The sequence below is a fragment of the Balaenoptera musculus genome, chromosome 7 (assembly GCF_009873245.2).
Source record: "Balaenoptera musculus isolate JJ_BM4_2016_0621 chromosome 7, mBalMus1.pri.v3, whole genome shotgun sequence".
NCBI lineage: Eukaryota > Metazoa > Chordata > Mammalia > Artiodactyla > Balaenopteridae > Balaenoptera > Balaenoptera musculus.
In genome coordinates, this window is record NC_045791.1 from 75,192,643 (window position 1) to 75,208,866 (window position 16,224).

The following is a 16,224-nucleotide window of genomic DNA, read 5'->3' on the forward strand; positions in this document are numbered from 1 at the left end:
ACAGTAGGTAAAATGCTAAACTGGGATTAGAACCTAGGCAGTAGGGCTCCAGAGTCCACGTTCTTAACCACTTTGCTATGCTGCCTCTCAAATAGAGATACAATATTGTCACTGTAGATACAATATTATCACGATTAGAAAAAAAAAAAACAAACTCCCTTATGCTTATCTATAACTTGGCAGCAAATGATATATAAAATAGGGATTGCTAAGCTAATCATAAAACTGTCCAACATGTTGAAAATCATAACCCAGATAATGTAGCAAATAAATACTGATTAAAGTAAACAGAACTTGCATTTCACAAGCACAGATGGAAGGATGATCTTGGAGGAGGGATACTGGTGACAAATGTGGCCAATACAAGCTTTCTTCAAGGATGCACTGTGTTTAGGTTTATGACGTAAAGGGTTAAACTGCCAAGAATTTTTTAAAAGGTTTATGCATCTGTGGCTGCATTTCCCCAGAGCACCATAACCCGTAGTCTTGCCAAAATTAAATAAAAGGATTGACTGTCCTCTTTCTTCCTCTGCCTTCAGAATGTCACCATCTGAACCGTGTGGGGAATAAAGCTACTATGAACTCAGCATTCAGGAGGAATTTTCTGCTTGGATTGCAACCAAAACTCCTATTCCATGACCGGGTCCCAGGAGTCTCAAAGGGCACTAGAGGCAGATTCAAACACTCATCCCTTCCAAGGAAGATTTTGAAAAGGAAAAGCATGTGAGATAAGAAGTTATACAATTAATTATATCATAGGTACTGCTAAGACAGGGCTATATCCTAGGTTATGACATGTGCACGTCACCAGACTGACCAAAGAGAAGTAACATTAAGTAGTATTTTTATGACATGTGAGAGGTACCCAATAAAGGAGAGGGAGCAAGGGAGAGTATATTAATCAAGAAAGCTAACTACTATGCCAAACATCCCCTAAATGTCAGTACTATTGCACAGTAAGAGTTTGTTTCTTTCTCGTGTTACAGTCCAATGCAGATTAGGAGAGGGCAGGGATCCACGTGGCCATTCAGGGTCTCAGGCCTCTTCCTCCAGTGCTTCCCTCACCTTCCAGGACCCTCAGGGTCCTCTTCTGGATTCTGTGCTTACAGTCAACAAGCCAGGAAAGACAAAGTAAAGGAACATGTGGGAGGTTTTATAGGGATGAGGCCAGAAAGTGACCACATTCTACTGGCCAGAACTCAGTCACCTATCCCCACCCAACTGAAAGGAAGACTGGAAAATTGGACCCAGAGAGAAAAGAATACAGGGTTTGATGGAATATTTTCTCTGCCGTGAGGAGGAGGAAGGAAATCAATCCAGATTTGGACAAAAATAGACAGACATGCCTTTAGCTAAGTCATTGTCAGCAGCCATACTTCTTGGGGGTAAACTGAGCTGAACCTGAATTATCAATCAATTAAGAATGTCCTACCATGAATACCTTTCCCTAGCCCTGCCAAACATGGAATGATAATCCCATGTTCCTCTAGGCCAGTGGTTCTTAACCAAGGGCGATGTTGCCCTGTCAGGGACATTTGGCAACGCCTGAAGACATTTTTGATTGTCACAGTTGGGTGAGGAGTGCCACAGACATCTAGTAGGTAGAGGCCAGGGATACTGCTAAACATCCTACAGTGTACAAGACAATCCCCCATAAGAGAGAATTATCTGGCCCAAAATGTCAATAGCACCATGGTTAAGAAGCTCTGCTCTAGGCCTTGAATCTAGGGTCTTGTTCACACACCTATTATAATACTTGCATTCATGTGCCATTTCTGTGTACCTACTATGTGCCCGGTGCTTCACCTAGCACATTGTAATGGAATAGTTATTTCCATGTCTCTTCTTCCCCTTCCCCACTAGATTATGAGTTCAGGGCAAGAACAGAATTGGTTTTTGTATCCATCACCACCCTCCAGTGTCCATTAATATCAGGCATATAATACACGTTGAATGAGTAGATGGGTGGATGAACCTGAACCACTGTGTCCCACACTCTCACCTTCTGAATAAATGAAGGTATTTGGTTCTCAAGACTTCCCGTTTTGAAAACCTAACAAAACAACAACAAGGAGGTGATAATCCAGTCTGTCCTTAAGAAATCCAATGCTCAAAGGAGCACATGGCCTTAGAGGCTGGTAATGAAGCACAAAGCCTCACCTTCATAAGTCAGCTCTTCACAAACCCTCATCCAGGCCCAAAGATATAGGAAGTTGTACCCATGTGGCAGCTGCCTGTTGAACTTCATTTGATCTGAGCTCTGTATATGCAACTACCATCCCAGCTCCAATAACACAGCACGTGGGGATGGGCACAATGACAAAACTGTTTGTCATTCAAAATCTGTCCACACAAGAGAAGAGGAGAGGAGCCCCTAAGGTCTGGAGTAGGGCCCACTTCCTTCTAGAAAGTAGCTTCCCTTAATGGCAGTGAGTCCACTAATCCAAACAGAAGTCAGCCCATGAGGTTCCTTTCCTGGTTCTCTTCCCTCCTCATCTCTCCCCATCCTCTGCATCAGCTTTTGAATCTAAAAGAGAGTAGAGCTCTCAGGCACATCTCAAAGCATGTCAAGGACAGATGGAACGTGTTGTTATACCACTCATCACCAAAACACCACCTCACTCTGAAAAACGTTTTCCAAGAAAGTTCTTTCATATTTGTTATCTTATTTGACCCTCATCCTCTTCCTTCAAGCCTAATATTCTCTCACAACACTTTTCAATGGTTTGAAGCTTTACTGGGACAAAACACGGTCCCAGTACATTTTACCCTGGGCAGCTCTGCTATGGTGCACACCCTCATGCTAGGTGGAGAGAGAACAAAATTTGAAACCAGAGAGCCTGGTTCCATCCAATTGCTGACGCTGTCACTTACCAGCTCTATGGCTCAGTTTATGTCATCATTTTCTCTGGGACCATCTCCTCCTATATGAAGCAGAATCAGTGCCTCCTGTGCTACTTCATCCATTGCTCTTAAAAGGATCCAGTGGGATACACCATGCAAGAGCATTTCGTAATGTGGTGTCCTAGCTTCTTCCCAGAAATGATTAATATGCCTCTCAGCCACTGAATGTCTCTGACTAAGGTTGAACTGCTAGAAAATACAAATTAGATCGCATAAATGATATTATTTAACTGAGGGCTGCACTTTGGTCTTCAACCAATATCTGATGATTTCTAAATTGACTTAACAAAGGGAATAAACAGAAACTGCTTATATTCTCTTTCATATCACAGCTTCTCATTGTTTAGCAATAACTCAAGTGTAACCGCACTCATCTTTGGCCAAGAAAAATAATGCAATGAAACAATTCAAAACCATACACTGTTCTTTCAGTTTTCTCTCCTAAGACACCACAAAACTGGAATGACAGAGGAATGTCTTGGGACCACTGGATGTACTTTTTTTCATAACGAATAATATATAAACGTATTATCTGTTTAAAAGTCTCACACGATACAATAATATAGAGTAAACAAAAAAACCCACCCATCTTCACTCCCCAGAGGTAATCAGCCATCAGTCTGTCTGGTGTGCATCCTGCCAGACTTCTTTCTGCAAATAACTACATGTGTTTATATACAGAAATCTCTTATTCTGTTTTGTTATATAATAGAGATCATACTTTAAGAGCTGTCCTACAACTTGCTTTTTTGACTTTTTGTATATTTTCCCATGTCATGCATGCCTATCCACCTCATCTTTTTTTTTTTTTTAAGAGTGAAACAGACACTTGATTAATTTATTTATTTTTTTGGCTGTGTTGGGTCTTCGTTTCTGCGCAAGGGTTTTCTCTAGTTGTGGCAAGCGGGGGCCACTCTTCATCGCGGTGCACGGGCCTCTCACTGTCACGGCCTCTCTTGTTGCGGGGCACAGGCTCCAGACGCGCAGGCTCAGCAGTTGTGGCTCACGGGCCTAGTTGCTCTGCGGCATGTGGGATCTTCCCAGACCAGGGCTCAAACCCGTGTCCCCTGCATTGGCAGGCAGATTCTCAACCACTGCGCCACCAGGGAAGCCCACCTCATCTTTTTAATAGCATATGGTTTTCTGTTAGGTAAATACCCCAAACTTTACTTAACCTTAATGGTCCTCGATTTCCAAAATTACAAAACTTTGCTAAACTTTAAAACTTTTAAATCTCCATTTGATTGCCTCTCTCCAAATTTCACCTGAAAACCACTTCCAGTAAGTTCTAATATCTCCTTTCAATAGAGTCATTTTAAGAAAAGGCTGGGGCTTCCCTGGTGGCGCAGTGGTTAAGAATCTGCCTGCCAATGCAGGGGACACGGGTTCGAGCCCTGGTCTGGGAAGATCCCACATGCCGCGGAGCAACTGGGCCCGTGAGCCACAACTACTGAACCTGCGCGTCTGAAGCCTGTGCTCCGCAACAGGAGAGGCCGCGACAGTGAGAGGCCCGCGCACCGCGATGAAGAGTGGCCCCCGCTCGCCACAGCTGGAGAAAGCCCTTGCACAGAAACGAAGACCCAACACAGCCATAAATAAATAAATAAATAAATAAATAAATTTATTAAAAAAAAGAAAAGGCTGAAGAGAGGGTTAGCAGTCTATACTCAATGCTAAATCTTTCAAACTTCATTCCTTATTCATTGCTAACAGCATTTGTTCAATTAGTCCTACGTTTCACCTTCAGAGAGAATGGGCCTATACCTATGGGCTTTCCATGTTATGCATTACAAACTTCAGCCTCAAAACACACACACACACACACACACACACACACACACACAAAATGCTAAGACGAAAGGAAGAAGGCTTGCATGTGAAAATCTTAGCAAGCTATATGGAATTGTCTACCCAGTTAAGCATGGTCTTGGGTTCTATAAAAGAACTAAATAGAATGATATTGCTAGAATTTTCCACAAGAGGAAAAACTATCTTCACTTGGAATTTCCAAATTCAAATATTTGTTGATTGCCTACTATATGCTGAGAGGGGATCAAAAGTAGTCTGAGATCCAACCTCTGCCTTCTAGAAGCTATAAAACAGTTGGGGAGGTGAGGTTTACAGGAATAAAACAAGTAACTAACAATGCAAAGTAGTCCAAAGTCATTCATCTGAGTGAGCAAATGAATGGTTCAAGCAATGGTGCTCCAGGAGGAGCTCTCAGGGACAGTAAATCAAGGGAAGTAACACCGCACAAGTCACTCTGAATAGAGCCCTCAGCACTGCAGTGAGGGCTTGAAACATAGAGTCAGTTGATGAGGGCTATTTGTTACATGACCATCAAATAGTAATTCTGAGTCTAAGACACTCCTGGACAAATGAATAGAAGTATAAGTGCACATCTGGTAGAAACAGGACATAATAATGCTCCAATAGGTGAAAAGCCAAAAGATGCCACCTAGATGCTCAATACAGACCCAGAGCTATATCCAGAATCTCCCAACCCCTGCACCTTCTACGGGCCAAAGAGGCTGCAACGCACTATCTCTGCAAAGCCTTCTTGGTGGGATCAGAATTTAAGTTGTAGGCACTTTTCCTCTCCTGAAGGCTGACTGCATGTAAATACATTCAAAAACCATCACTAAGCATCTACTATGTGTCTGTTGCCTAAGTTAAGAGCAGATTAAGAAGACACATCGTTCTTACCTTGAAAGCGTTCACAAGTATCTGAACAACTGAACCAACCTCCCCAGCTAATCAATGGTAGAGCCTGAACACATTGAAAAAAAAGGAGCAACAGGAGAACATACGCAAAAAATATTTCTGTAGGCCAATAAAAAGAGGATATTACAAAAGATTTCTTGTGTTCGCTTATTCTTACAGTGTTGAGCCTTATCATCTACAGGGCCTAGTCGTTTCTTTCAACTCTATGGACAGAAGTGTTGTCTATCTATATATCCCTTTAATGGAGCTTTTAAATAAGTTTCAATTTTCTTTCTCCATTCATCACAAAGGTAGCCTCGATCTAAGCCCCAAACTGCCAATATCTCCCCTCAACAAATGACTAAAAAAATAAAGGAGGGAAGGAAGGAAGGGAGGGAGGAAGGGAGAGAAAGAAAGAAAAGGAAAGAAAGAAAGAAAAGAAAGAAAGAGAGAGAGAGAGAGAGAGAGGGAGGGAGGGAGGGACAAAGGGAGAGAGAGAGAGAGAGAGAAAGAAAGAAAGAAAAATTTTACAGTAGCTATGAGAAAAAGAGAACTGCTGTACCACGTCAAGTCCAAGTTTGTACAGAGCACATGGTAAGAAGAAATACACTACACTGTAATTAAAATGACTTACAGAAGTAGCAAAGGCACAGCAGCATTCAGAAATACTAGAGGGAAAATCGAGAGAAGCAAGACATTACTGTCTCTCACTAGAAGTCAAGAAAATAGGCGAAACAAAGTGTTCTTTGATGGCTTGGCAGCAGCAAAGATGGCAACAGTGTAGAACTGAGCTGATGAGAGGCAGCATAGACTCATTTTTGGAGCAAACTCGACTTCTTTAAGTTGCTTGCCATCGATTGTGGGTCTCATATAATAGCTGATTTTTCTCCCTAAGAATAGACCTTTGTTCTCATATAGTACTGCACTCTTGGATGTTTCAGTACTAGTTACGACGCCTAAGAAAGGCACCAAACACTATATTTGTTCAAAACAAAGAAGGAATCAATTATTAAATCATCTTTTCTAAGAACTCACCAATCAATAAATAAAATGTGTTTGGAAAACAAATATTTTCCTGCCTCTGATGTTTTTACTTTCAGTAGCATTAACTTAAAAGGTACCATTTCAGCAATATTTTTCTCAAAAAACGAGACTTACCAACTCACTTGCATTCAAGCCACTCTGGTCCTCTCCCTTTTTTTTAGGAATGAAGCGCTATTCAAGGGAGCCTGTGCTCATTAGAAATATCTCACAGCATTAATGTTCTCATTAGAAGCTTCAATGGGTGTGATGTCTTTAATGCTGGCTCTGTTTGTGTCTACTATCCACCTGTGCAAATGTCTAAATGACAGTTGATGAACAATATGTAAATCACTGCAAAAGAGAACCACGCAGAAAAACCTGGAGCTTAATTACATGTCCCAGAGCATCACCTCCAATGATACAAAAGGTCTGACTGTTTTATCTATCTTGTGATAGATTCGGAATGAAGTGATCAGATTCTCTGCAATAATACTGTAATAAAAGATAATACTTAATTCCTCACAAAAGTGACATCCTTACCAAATAAGCTTAGTTTATTCCCACCGTTTTCCCTTATTTACTGTGCACCAGTAATGCACGGGAATGCAGTGGCCTCCTTTCCACTCCTGAAATGCATCAGCCCTCTCCCTTCTCACAGCTTCTGCACAGACAATTCCCTCTGTCTAGAACATTCTATACACTCTTCCTCACCTAGTGAAATCCAATTCACCTTCCAGATCTCAATTCAAAAGGCCCTTGTCCAAAACACCCTTCCCTCACCACCCTACCACTGTCCCGTCTAGATGAGATTCCCCGTTACACAGGTTCTTGCAGCTTCCTGTGCTTTTCCCTCAGAGCACTTATCAGTCTGTAGAGTAATTATGTAACTGTGTGTGTTCTTTGACTAATATCCATCTTTCTACACCAGACTGTAAGTCCTGCCAGTACAGAGACTATGGCTGTTTTGCTTTCACTGGATTCTTGGAGCCTAACGCAACGCCTGGAATATAGTAGGCACTCAATTTGCTGAATGAATTTAGTAAGCAAACCCCATCATGTCCTGACACCCTGCCATATAAATGGTCAGGCCAAATAAAGATGAAGTGAAGAAAATAGTGTTCTGAAAACTGTCTGATCAATCGGCTTGACATAGTGCTAGTAAGTAGATTCTTCTCGGCGTATTTAGTTTATCTTGATCTATGCTATGGTCATGACCCTGACAAAGAACTGGTTTAGTCCTAAGGATAGCATAATATGATAGAAGGATTAGGTTCTGCAGTGTAGTTCAGAAAATCCCAAACAGCAGTGGCTTAAACAAGATAGATGCATATTTCTCCCTCACTGTAAACAAGGTCTAAATACAAAGTTACCCAGGACTGCTACAGTGATCTGCAGTGAGAAGACCCAGGTTCCGTCTATCTTGCTGCAAAACTCTGCTTAGCATCTACTTCATGCTTCTACTTCAATGATCCATCAAGGCTGCTCAAGTCCAGCCATCCCATCCAATTCTAGGCATCAATAAGAAAGAAAGAGGTAAAAAAGAGGTAAAAAAGCTTCCCCCTTTCTAGAAATTTCACACATAAGTCCTTTAGTCAGAATGTAGTCATACAGCCATACCTAGAGGCAAGGGAAGCTAGAAAATATAGTCTGTATTCTAGAAGAAGTTTATATTAATAACAAAGAACAGAAGGCTGGATACTGGGAGACAATCAGTAGTTTCTGCCACAAATTGCAAAAACATTTGAGGGGATCTCATTTGCTGTTCCTGGTAACAGCAGGTCCCTCCTCAAATGGATGTCATCTAAGCAAGTAAGACCGACCAAACGGGAGAAAGAAACCTGTATGTCCAACAACGGAATGTAATTCGAGCCTTGATATGAACAAACAAGTTAGTCTCCATGCAAGATAACCAAGTATCACCGTCACATGAGTTCTGAAATGTGTTTTTAGTTTTGCTTTGATTTTATTTTCTATTTTCATAAAATGTTTGCACCATTTACACTGTCCCAGAGCAGACTCAGAGTTTCATGTTTTATAGCCTGCCCGTTCGACTATATACCACCTTTGCTTTGGTCTTTGAACTATTTTTTTTTAGTCTTTGGGAGTTTCAGTACCCTGGATGGATTTCAGATCATGAACAAGAGATGAAAATGTGACCAGGGGAACACTCATGTAAAAGCCAAATGCAGGGTGTCCTACATCAGAGCCACCGCCGGGGAGGAGCAGCCGCTGCCACCAAAGAGTGGGCCCTGAGGGAGAAGGCAGTGAGAACACAGCAGATGATCCCAGCGCTGCCGACAGGAACATGGAGATCTGGGAGAGCAGGAAGCTCATTAGGAGCTCGGAGGCGGCCCGCAGCAAAGGCACAGGCATGATGTCACTGATCATCCCTCCCAAAGACCAGATTTCACGAGTGGCAAAAATGTTAGCAGAGGAGTTTGGAAGTGCATCTAGCTTTAAGTTACTAGCAAACCGCCTTTCAGTCCTGGGAGCCATTACATCTGTACAACAACGACTCAAGTTTCACAACGAAGTACATCCAAATGGCCTGGTAGTTTTGGCCTGTGCTACAACTGTAACAGAAGAGGGAAAGGAAAAGAAAGTCAACATTGACTTTGAACCTTTCGAACCAATTAATAGGCCATTGTATTTGTGGGACAACCAATTCCATCCAGAGGCTCTTACAGCGCTGCTTCCGGAAGACAGCAAGTTGGCATCATTGTAACAGATGGTAGTGGTGACTTTTTGGCACACTCCGAGGAGATACAAGAGAAGTCCTGCACAAACTCACTGTGGCTCTCCCAAAGAAACATGGTGCAGGACGTCAACCAGCCTGCATCTTGCCCATTTAAGAATGGGAAGTGACCTAACTCGATTTGGAAAGTAGCTCAGACTGCGGGGCAGCTGATTATTTCTGGGGACAAAGTGAATGTGACTGGTCTCGTTTTAGCTGCATCAGCTGACTTTAAAACTGAACTAAGTCTATCTGCTATGTCTGATCAGAGGTTACAATCAAAAGTTTTTAAATTAGTTGATACATCCTACGGTGGTAAAAATGGATTCAACCAAGCTATTGAGATATCTACTGAAGTCCTCTCCAACGTGAAGCTCATTCAAGAGAAGAAATTAATAGAGCGATACTCTGATGACATTAGCCAGAGACATGTTCTTCACTGCCAGAGCACAGAAGAGGACAAAATTTTCTATCAACTCCAGAGAAAGAGAAGGATAAATCTCATTTTACAGACAAAGAGACACGACAAGAACATGAGCATGATGCCCCTGTTGGAATTATTTGCTGACAACTATAAAAAAAACTTTGGAGCTATGTTGGAAATTGTCACAGATAAGGCACAAGAAGGATCCCAGTTTGTGAAAGGATTTGGTGCAATTGGAGGTATCTTGCGGTACCGAGTAGATTTCCAGGGAATGGAATACCAAGGAGGAGACGATGAATTTTTTGACTTTGATGATTACTAGGTAGTTGACATGGGTCTGGCGAAACGTGCCTCACCCCCCAGCATCCAAACCAAGGAACATACCCGTGGTGGAATCCAAACAGATCCCTGTCTTACAATTGGAACATTTCTAGAACTTAATCCACGAGCACTGGATATTGAAAAGAAAACCGAAACAAAACCTGACCCAACCCTACACTTTGGTTTGTCATGGTATCAGCACAGCAACCTACAGGTAAGTTCCTAAATGCCACTTTGGACTAATTTTTAAATCCCAGTTTTTATTTTTACTCGACGGTGAAAATTGGTTGCTCTTGTATTTTATGGAAAAAAAAATGATGTTTTTAAACTTCATACACAGAAGCAAAAATACTTTCACTGCTGTAAACCTTCAAAAGTTAATAGAAATGAGATCGTTCGATTGGAGAAAAATTAAATTGCTGCATTTCACAGTGACCCATTTACATGGCATCCTCAGATTAGACTGCATAAGAAGAAATATATGTGGTGAATATCGGGAGAAAAAAATACCAAATACAATCAGTCTAATTCTTCTCAAATGGCTTCAATGTGGGTTTTCAGTCAGAAGAGGGGCTTTTCATTTTTCTGCTAATCTCTCAAACACACTTCCTTATAATATATGCATTTGGGGTCATATGACTTCTGCATTTCCTAAAATACCAATGGTTGAATTGTTAATTACGGAATAAAACTTACATAGAAAAATATACTCAAGAGGTAAGTCAAACCAGATTGGTACCTTCTTAAAAAAAAAAAGAGTTGGTCAGACTTCAACTACTAAACTCGAGGTATTTCAGAAATTAAGAGGAAGAACTGGGCAAGAAGCAAGATGGGAATCCCCGAAGCTGTTCTAAAAACGGCAAGCTAGTGACACCAGTGACAGTTGCTAGAAGCGTAAAGGAAACCTTTACAAAATTGCTAGAGATTCGACCTCACTTGTTTCTAGCGAGTCCTTCTCTGAGGGAAACGCTTTGTGCCCAGTTTAGATTTAGTGTGGCTACAGCAGTTTTAAAGTAAGTTTTTTTGATTAACCACAGCAGCATGTGGTAATGTTTTACTGCGGATAAGTCATCTCAGAAAGACAGATCCGAGGACATGGTATACTGCATAAAAACCAAACCTCACAATTTTCTGGCCCATTCTCCAGCCCACCCCGACACACACCCATCCTCTCTTAAAAGTAACTGTCTGCTCTTTGCAGTCAGGAAATTCTACAACAAGCCAGCCTGTGATCAAAGGCCTCTCCATCAGCTTTCCCCAGATACATAATCCACAGCTGGCAAAGACTCAGAAACATCCTCTTGACCATGAATAAATTTGATTTTTTGGACTGGAGGTATGCAAAATCATGTTATACAGCCCACAATGATCATGCATTTGAAGATTACTCCTCCTTTCCAGGACAAATTTTCTCTTTCTGAATCTCAGTCCTGTTTCTGAGGTGTACCAAGACATCAGGTCTGAAAAATTAGAGGAGAGTTTCCCATTGCCAGGGAAGACTGTCAGAAAAGCTCATGACTTAAAAGGAGAAAAGGAAAATAGAATTAAATTTGTCAATGTGTGACAATGCCAATAGGCATTACACACGCGCCCACACGCGCACAAACACACACAGTGCTAGGAGTCAAATAAGCTTAGGAAACACTAACTGAAAGGTTTCTTCCTTGCAGACCTTCTCAGAGCCTTTAATATTGCCAATATACATTATGGATCTCCAAGAGGGGCACAGTAGACAGATCTTCTACTTCAACTCTTGTTCATCTTATATGGCAAATGCTGTGTAGAATATACATGGCAACACACTAGAATGGAAAGAAATGTATCAAGATTAAACAGGGCTGTCTCTGGGTAATGAAGTTTACAGGTAATTTTAATTCTCTGTATCTCTAAATTCTCTATCATGAATTGCTATTGCTTTTACAATCTGAAAAAAAGTTAAGGATGAGAAAGAAAAACTAACGTTTGAATCTATATTGTTTTAATATTTTTAAAAATCAGAAGTAACTGAAAGTGAGATTTTTTTCTTTCTTTTAAGAAACAGAGGTGCTTATTGTTCTTTAAGATTTACTGTATACCTCCAGTATGCCAGGTTCTAATGTAGGAGTAATAAAAAGGAAGAATTTATTTTGATGATTCACTACATAGTGCCAGTAGCCTGAAAGAGGAAAAGAAACTCTTCAAAGGTCTTCCCACTATGAGCTAATAAATAAACTAAAGCCTGCAAACATAATAAAAATACTTGTACAGTATCAATATAAAAATATATATTTATGCTATTGTGCTTTTTCCCCCTAATCATTTAAAAGATCTCCTTTAAATATAACCTCTTGATTTATTTTGTAACAGTACCCTATATATAAAAACTTGAACTGGAAATAAAACTTTATCAATAGACCCTTAAACTCTATCATTCATTCTTTCATCAAGTTATTAAATGCTTATTACATACTGGGAAATACGTGATTATTCTTGGAGAATTCCATGAAAGCAGGTCCTTCTTCATGATTAGTTATTTTAGCAGGTTATTAGCCAAATAAATCTAATACTATTTATAAAATTAGAAACAGAAAAATTAGCATAGAGAAACTAAAGTTATAACAGACCTACGTAGCAAATATCTTATGATATGATCTGTTGCTTTGTCTTATTTTCAGTTTGATAATCATGGTAACTTGGACTATCCAGAAAAGTAAAACCAAATTCTAATTCTGGCCAAAAGAAAAAAATTTCAGTATGCTTGGTCCTAAGGCTTCCTACGTTTCCAGTTATGCCAGGTTTAGCAAAAGAGACAGGAGGAGCCAGGCATCAAAGTCCATCTTTAGCAATTCTACAAACCACTTACTTGTTAAGGCGTTTCTGTCCCCAGTTACAACCACAGTGACTTGGTTAAACTAGCAAAGCCACCGCTCCAGGTTCACCATGAACAAAAGAACTCTTCTTCTAACCCCTCCAGGTTATTCTTCCCATGGAATATTTTCAGACAGTTCTGGGAATGACCCCCTTCCTCTCAGCTAGGGGGAAGGTCAAGAATGGTCAACAGGACACTCTAATGTAGGCAGACTTTGGGACTTGATTCACCCATCAAGGGAGACAAAGAACATGCTTCTATTTACGTCATCTCCCAAGATGAGACCAGAAAATCTCTGTGTAGTCTCTCTACAACTCAAAGGGGAGGAACCCAGGGAAATTATGTCAGCTGGAAGCCCCAGTGTGGAAATTCTCAGTCCACCAGGTTAACCACAGCCAGATGGAAGGGCCACAAATAGGTACAAGTTCCTTTGCTTCGAGACCTGAATAAAGAGGCCTAAATTTTGTGACTAGCCAAATAAGCAGCAAACTTATTTGCTCAGGGAAATTATATTGCCCTGCTCTAATTACAGCTCTGCTGGAACAGAGTTTCTAGAAAGTGCTGAGATTTCCTTCAATTTCACTGAGCAAGAATTCCAATGACTAAAGTGGACCCACAAAACCATATTAGAAAAGCCATTTAGAGGAATAAATATCCACAAATCAAACCAAAGCAAAACAAAAATAAACTAAGTCTACTATTTTTGAGTATTTACTATACCCATATATTCACTAAATATGCAATGTGTTTCTAGTTCACACTACTGAATTTGTCTTACGATGTCAATAGCAGCAAGAAAGTCTGTAAGACTAGCTCAAAAGGATTCCTAGAGAGCCTAAGAAACAAGGAATCCAGTGCCTCAGAAGTACAACTTTATTAAGACAGGAAAAAAAAAATTGTTTTATAAGTAAGAGAAACTTGGGCCTGAACTCTAAATTTTGTGTTAATTGAATCAGTGTTAATGAGTTCAAGCTAGTTGGGGCTTCCTAAAACTCACTTGTTAAAAGAAATAAATGAAGGCCAAGAAAACATACAAAGAGGAAATATTTTGGGGCCCAAAACAAGGAAGTTAAGAAATCAAACAGCACTATGAATAGGCACAGAACTATTGTTATGTCACCCACGAACACAGACATGAAATGACCTATGTATAAAAGTTAGCAAACAGTCATTGACATTGTACTCCAAGGCAAAAATATCAAAATAACCAAACGCTTCTCACACATGGGAGCCACATCTTAAAAATGAAAAGAAACTCAAAACAACGTAGGTGGCTATAAATGACAAAGGAAGCAGCTGCTGTTAAAGTTTCAAGTTTCTTAATAGCTCATGTCAGCCGCCACATTAAAAAATAGGGTAATTGTTTAAATGCTTGGGCACAACTCTCTTAAGCAACTACCCATGGTATAATGGGAAAATTGAGATAAATCTGTACATCAAGGGATACAATAGCATTAGGAGAAAATTGCTTCCCACTCTCTTACTAATTTAGCAGATAAGAAGAATGTGTCAGCCTCTAATTGGTCAGTATCTAAGCAGCGGGCAGTAATTTTTATTTACTCCCGTCTTTCTGAAGAATTTAGAACGCTTCTAATATTATTTGCTAATAATCATTTCTATTCATTGCCACCAGGCATATGTCAGGATAGAGGTGGGACAGAATACCGTGTGTGTCTCTTATGTTAGTTGAAACCGTTGCTGAGGAGATAGAAAAACAGAAAATGGGGGAAATGACAACATGTACAGAGACTATTTACTATTTGCTTTCTACCCTCAACAAAGTTTTGGCTTGACAATTTTTTAAAGAAAGCCACCTCTACATCTCAAGCAGTGACGCCAATTATCTCTTCAGCTAACCCCTTGCTCTATCAAGATGACTGATCACTCCATTCCTGGTAAAAAATACATGGATAGGTGGGTAAGTCTGTGGGTAGCCAATCTTGAAGGCTGGCTACCCACAGGTTGGCTACACACACTGCTTGTTTTAAGAAATATATGAAAATGTCCAATTACAAAGCAGATTAACTCAAGAGTGTCATTTACCTTACAAAATAAAGAGGCTGTTTGCTATAGTTTTTATCAGGTCAAGGGGCAGAGGGAACTTGAGAGCAAAGTTGTTTGTGGAGTTATTTTTCGTAACAGTGGCAGCAGTTGCTGGGCCGTCCCAGGAGAATCACCACGATGATTCTGTACGCATCACTAGAGTCAGGAGGCAGCTGGAGCGTCACAAGTGACTGTGACTCCTAAGGACACGGGAATGTCTTCACGTTCAGGGAAAATTAAAAGCATCGAGGCCATTCAAATCAAAGTTGTACCTAAATTCTTCCAGGAACATTTTAAAAACTAGGAAGGCAAGAGAAATAAAATATATTCCCTAATATAGCACTCAGATTATCATGCAACCTCTTTTATCTCATTGAAATGGAAATAGAAAACACGGGGGAAAAAAAATGGGAAAAGGGAGGAGTATTTTGGATTCTCCCCCAATGCTCCATTCCTACTGTTTTGTTCTGTCCCCAAACCAGAAAATGACGTCAGGAACGTGAACACAGTGCAGCCACATGAGCCCTGATGAAGGCCAGGCTTTGATGAAGGAAAAGGAAGGAAGAGAATAGGCAAAATATGAAAGTCCAGTTATAAGGCCACGAATAACTATGCCCTGCCGCACATAACCCCTACATTCTTAAACCATTCCGCCCAGCCAGTCTACAGAGGGAGCTTGAATTCCTGGGCCCCTGCTGCTGCCAAGTATCCCGCTTTTACTGTAACAGTCTCCCCATCACCACCCCTGTCAGCCCTTGCCATTGTAGCACCTTACTCTCGTGCTGCTGCCAGATTTGCTTCCTGACACATATTTTCTAGAGCTCAAACGTCTACAGCAATTCCCCAGGGTCAGGCGCTATGCTAAGTGCTTTTCGTGCATTATCTAATTTCATCCTCACTACAGTACTATGAGCTATATTCTCATTCTTTCCATTTCACAGATGAAGAAACTGAGGCACAGAGTAGTTTCATAATTTACCCAAAATTACACAGCTAGGATACAGCAAAACACTCACAACCCCCATGTTTTAACACCAACAAAATAAAATCCAAACTCTCCAGCCTCACCATCAAGCATCTCCGTATCTTTCCAGTCTTATTTCCATCTCTTCCCTTTCGTTTCTTCCTTACTACCTGGCACAGCACAATGCAGTCCTCGTGATGAATACGTGTTAACTGAATGAAATGTCCAAGCTAATGAATGCTCAGTCAGTTTTTATTTCA

The 16,224-nt window shown here is 40.6% G+C and overlaps 1 protein-coding gene and 1 pseudogene across 1 annotated transcript in view; one reads left to right on the plus strand and one right to left on the minus strand.

Annotated features, from left to right (window-relative positions):
- ANKRD44 (ankyrin repeat domain 44) overlaps positions 1-16,224 on the minus strand; it is a 325,239-nt gene that overhangs the window by 247,349 nt on the left and 61,666 nt on the right.
- LOC118898072 lies at positions 8,912-10,110 on the plus strand (annotated as a pseudogene).